Here is a 6,000-nt window from a genome sequence, read left to right on the forward strand (position 1 = left end):
CGCTTTGGAGATGTCAGTTTTCTACAGTTTAATCTGATGGTTATGAGTATTTTCACTTCATGATGAGTCATATCTTTATATTTATGGATGCATATAAATACACTCTGTAATGTATATAGGCATAAAGTAAAAAATATTTTAGGCATTATCAAAATGTATGAGATATATGTGAATATTTAAAATGCATAATATGTACATAAATGCATAAATGAATATACTGCATATATTTGTGCATCCGTGGTTCTGCATGTGTATATGTTTGTCTCTCAGAATAGAACATAAATAAACAGAAATGGAAGGAGAAATTTTATGCCTATTAAGTAGCAGGGGAATGGAATTGTAATAGTGCATGATAACCTGCCATAATAATGGAATATATGTTTGTGGAATGAATTCCATTTGTGATACATTTATCATCACAAAAGATAGTATGTAAGGGAGTAAATCCAAACTCCACTGTTTCTCTAGAGAGGGAGGCTTTAGGATTAGCTATAATCTCTGCAGTTGGATGATGCAAATACTCTTTTTTTTCTCTTACACTTTTTTTTTTAAATGAAGTAGCTCCAGGTAAATATATAGTTTAATTTAACCAGAGTCCTGGTTCATTTCCTATTGTTTATAAACCATCTTGCTCTTATACAGGTGGAAAGCTGTGTTTCAAGTGTCATAAAGGACCAGCCAAAATGAAGTTTTAAAAAGTTAAGGTACCTGAAAACATTTACATAAAATATGGAAAAAAATCTTTCACTCTTCGCAGCAAACTCAGCCATACCCTGCCTGCACAGCTGAGCAAATAACATGACAGTCACACACTTCTGGGGTTTGAAAAAATAGCAATTCCATAAGTATCCTAGTCAATAAGATGAGGATGCTCAGAATAGAAAAGTTTAAATGGGAAACAAAGATGGAGAAGCAGAGAAAAGGGTGGAGGGGTATGGAGACCAATATTAAGAGTACATGAAAAGGCCTACAAGAATTTCTACTTTACCAACAAATCAAAAAATAATGATATCTTTAAAAGAGCTACCCTACATGGGTGGGCAATACTGTTGCCAACTTGTAGGCTTTGAACCCAAATCCCAATGCCAGGTTAGGCGATACCTCTGAATGAGTTGTTGGTCAGAGAGCCCCCAGAGATTGACAAAACAATATGGGCTCTTTCAAAAGCTTTTGTTGCCTACCAGAGGTATACAGTAAGACCCCATCACTTAAGACAGCACATACCTTGACTGTAGGTCAGCAAAATCACCCTGGAACTGGGCTGAAAACTCCCAAAAGGTGCCATGAGGCTGCTGCAAGAGAAAAGCTATCAGCAAGTTAAGACAGATTTAGACCCTGTGTATTACAATGCTGACCTGCCAGCCAAAATATAGACCCACAGGTGCAGTAATGGCATGTCTAACTGCTACCTGTTTGGATCCAAGGCCAGCTTAATGGGAGGAAATATATTCCTGGTACTGTAAACCAGGCAGTCGTCGGCCTGAGGGAATTTTCTAGTGATGTTTGCTAAATGGACATGTGATTAAAGTACTTTCTAAATATAAATTCTCGTACACATAGATGGATACAATTCTGACTTGGTCATAGAAACCTCTTTTTATTGCTGGAAAGTGGCTAAGGCAGAAACTAATAACCTCAAAAGACTGAGAATAATGGAAAGCTGGGTGCTCAGTCTTAAACAGTACATTAAGTAGTTCGTCCCCGTATTACCTAACCTTAAGATCAGAGAACACTGCAGAAGAGAGAGGAGGGGGAAGACTATAAGAGCTAGAGGATGCAAACAGCATTTTTAAATGTTCTCTTCTGGATCTAACATGGCCATTGGGATCACACAGCAATGGTAACTACCGCATAAGACTAGCTGAAAAGAAGGGGATTGTTGAGTGTAGAAAGAGAAATAAGAAACAGTAATGGGTTGGGGCAAGTATGACTACAAAACACTGCATGCAAATGAGAATCTGTAAAACATAAAGAAATCAAACTTTAGCTTTCTACCGAAACATCATTTTATCACATAATTTTCAACCTGTTTCTGGAGAGCACTTAACTCCAAAAAATTCATTTTATGTATTTTCTAACCCAAATCCATGCAGTCCATCCCACCCTACATGCCTGCAGTCTAGGATTTGTCGAGGACTTCCTGGAAGGTATGAATGAGTGTGTTTCCTGGTCATTGCTCTGGCAACCTGTCTCCTAAAATGTCCCTCAGAGTATTAACGAAGGTGAAACATCTTCCCTCATTTCAGTGTCTTAAATAAACTACAGAGGCTCATGTGGGGTTGAATGAGTAAAATCCGTGAGGAGGGAGCTGCATGTTTCATTGGGTGATAGAAGTTGAATGAAACCGTAGTTTATGTGGGCTCTTCTCCCATTTCCCTCCAAGGTGGGAGGAGCAGAAGCAGAATGGGAGAGGCTGCAGAGTGCTCCAGCTGACACAGATTTAGACTCACTGACTTCAGTGAAGGAGGAAGCAGAAGAACAGGACAAACATATATGTAATTACACAGAAGGGAAAGACATGATGGGCTTTTTGAAGAAAAAGAAATACAGAGATTGGGGTTGGTACTAAGACAAAAGAGAAAAAAGACACTTACATACTGGGTAATAAATGACCAGTTCAGTGATTAATGAGAATTTGAGAGACACTTAGAAAACGGAGGCGTGTGGGTGGCTCCTAAAGATTCTAGTCCTAGCCCACAGCGGGCTAGGGTTGTGTTGGGTGTGGGCCAGTGCATGTTTCCTAGTTATAGCTGTGATCTGGCTAGGATTTTTAGTAAAATTGAATGTAACTGCTAACCAAAATGTCTTGATTATTAGTGGAAGTGGAGTTGGGAAATCTTAAATGAATTTCCTGAACACATAAGTGAGAATTTTATATTGTCAGTATCTGCTATGAATGATAAACATTTAATTCTTTTCTTTCCATTCCCTAATGATGAGGAATGAGTGAACCCAATATACACTCTCTGTTGGTTTTTCAGAATGCTCCAAGTAGAGAGTTCTATCATATTTAAAACTTATTTTTCTCCTTTACATATTAGTCCCACTTGCTCTTTTTTGCATCATTATAATGTCTAGATACTAATATAATTTACAATGTAGAATAGAAATTTGCATTGATTTTTATTTGAAATGATATAGGATTAAGCATGTCATTAAAATTTGATATGAATATTCTTTTGAAATGAATATTTCTTATAAGCTTACGATGAGTTCATTTTTACTTAATTGAGGTCATGTTAGTTTTTTATAGCTATTAGGAGAACTATAGTTTTCTTCTGTCTTAGTACTCAACATTTTGTGGTTTCATGAAAAAGAAATTGAACTGTGGCCGCATTTATTTCGCATACCATTTAAATCTATTAATGAGTATGTATACCATATTTTTAGTTTCTCTTGTGTGATGGCTAAAGAAATTCCATTTTATGCTAGGCATCCATCTTGGTACCCACTAGTCTTTTGTCCTGACTCCAGTCCCTAAAAGATAAGTTCTCGGCAACTCTGATTCAGTGATTCCCACCCCAGAAATCCACAGCCATGACCACCTACAGATTCTACATGCTATGTTATGACGAACTGAATTGGGCTTCTGTAAACTGCTTGTGCAGACACTTAGATCACCTTGACTACCTGATATTGTCAGAGAAAAACAGTTCTTGGTACTCGAGGTCTTTCTGTGGTTTTCACCTTTAAAAGTCTTTCCTCGCCCCACCCTTGCTTCTTATGGCAATCTAAAGTTTGACTCCCGCTAGCAATATTCAATAAATCTTTTAATTAAAGTTGGATTGAGTCTATGGTCCTTTCCCTTCAGGATCATAACACTTTATTTCTTTTTTCCATTTTTCTTTCTCCAACATTCTTAAGATTGATAATAGTCTAAAGAAGATTCAAAAATATTCTTTAATCAGAAGTCACTCTTTGAAACTTTATTCAGCTCCTTCCTTTGCTCCAAGGTTCTTAATCCTTCTTGAACAAAGTTTATAAATTTTCCTAAAAATCTTTCTATACAAAGAAGAACAGAATCTTTCATAACATAAACCTCTAACAGTAAATTATAAAACTGAAATTTAATCATCAACTTCTCATGAGCGTGGTTAGCATGAAGAGCCCTCAAAGCTAAATAGGTTACTGAAACCAAGGTTATGAGCTTTTGGAACCTAGGGTACTACTGGGGTAGTAATGTGATCATCAGGCTACCTACTAATAATGTCATTGCCTCCTCTGTTGGTTACTTTGATCTCACAAGCATCCAGGGAAGCTATGATTCTAGGAATATATTTCTATGATTTTGTTGGTTATTATTATTCAGCATCACCATTTGTTTCTGCTACAACCCAGAAAGCAAATTGTTTAGACATTTCCATTTGCACAATCTGTATTAAAAATTATCCAATAGCTACTATAATAAACTAACAGTCATAACCAATCATTGGCAGACAGAGATGGTCATCAGTACCATTTTGTTGTATTTTGTAGCCCTTGCTGAAACCTGGTGTTTTGACCTAACCTGGTGTTCACTAACTTGGTTAGTGATCAGCCCTCTTCCATGGCCTCTGCTTCAGTTCCTACATTGAGTTCCTACCCTGACTTCCTTCAAAGATAGACTGTGATGTAAAAACCAAACAAACCTCCCCCATCACACCAACTTGTTTTTGGACAGGGTGTTTTATCACAGCAATAGAAACCCTTACTAGATCATTGTGATTTTGATTTAGAATTTTCTGATGGTTTATGAAACTGATTATCTTTCACGTATTTGACGGCTCTCTGTGTGTGTGTGTGTGTGTGTGTCTTATCTCTCTGTGTCTTATTTTGAGAAATTCCTAAGTGCTAGGTACATTTCTAAATTAGATTGTTTCAGGGTTTGGGTTTTTAGCATTTTCAGTTCTGAGTATATCCTAGCTGTTGTTCTTTTGTTGGTTGTAAATCTTATTTCCTCTTGTGTGGGTTGTTTCTTTATTTTGCTGATCACCTACCTTTCTTTGCTGCTCAGAAGCCTCTTTGTTTGACATAAATTCTGTAGGAGAAATGTTAAGTCTTTGTCACAGATAAGCACTAGAGAAACCAGGAATGTTAAACACACAGAGTTGTCTCTTAAAAGGGAGAAAGGTAAAACCTGTTTTCCACCCAGAATTCTGGGAGCAGACTTGGTTAATAGCTTAGTGACCTTTGTCTTATCTGTGTGATGAAGCCACATTGGGTCCTTCTCTAGGCCCTTATCTTGAGCTTGTTTATCTCAGTCCATCTCTGCGGCTGTCCTCCCCCAGTCCTGTATTTTAAGCCTATTTTCTCAGTTAATCTATAGAACCTATCTTTATGAAAGATGTCACTTACAGTTTACAAAGCCTATGATGTAGTCATATCCTAAACTTTGGGATTGAATTAATTATCACCAGGAAACTTTTTTTCAATTATGCTGTGGTTAAATATGCCTACACTAAACTCCTCAAGGTCAAACCAACTACAGAGTCATAATAAACCAAACTGTCTTTTTGCTTCTCATAGACTGACAATGTGCTGGCTATTGTGGTCTCAGAGACCCCCACAAAGTTCCGCCAAAGACATGCATATTAACCTTGAGCCTATAAAATTACTATTAAAAAGTTGGTGAAAATTTCAGTACTTTGAAAGGACTGCAAAAGGATTGGAAATCAAAGACCAGTGGGATTGCGTCATACCAAGCCGCCATTCTTTAAAGCATTCAAACATGTATTTATAGTTATCAATTGTTTTCCTATTATTTATGGGTTATAAATAACTTTAGCATAACCATTTGACTCTTTGTTCTGATTAAGACTCCAGAATTCGGATTTAAAATGTCATTTGAGTGCATAAAGGTCTTAAATGAAGAAGAAATAATGCACTGTGTTCAGTGGAGCATTTTAAATTTCACTGAATTCCAACATTTTCTCTCATCTCTTTATTTAATTTTGGAAAATGGATGCTTACCTAAACAACTAAATGAAAGCTATTGGTGTTTTTCCTTTATATTAAAATAAT

Source organism: Microtus pennsylvanicus, chromosome 4 (genome assembly GCF_037038515.1).
Source record: "Microtus pennsylvanicus isolate mMicPen1 chromosome 4, mMicPen1.hap1, whole genome shotgun sequence".
Classification (NCBI taxonomy): Eukaryota; Metazoa; Chordata; class Mammalia; order Rodentia; family Cricetidae; genus Microtus; species Microtus pennsylvanicus.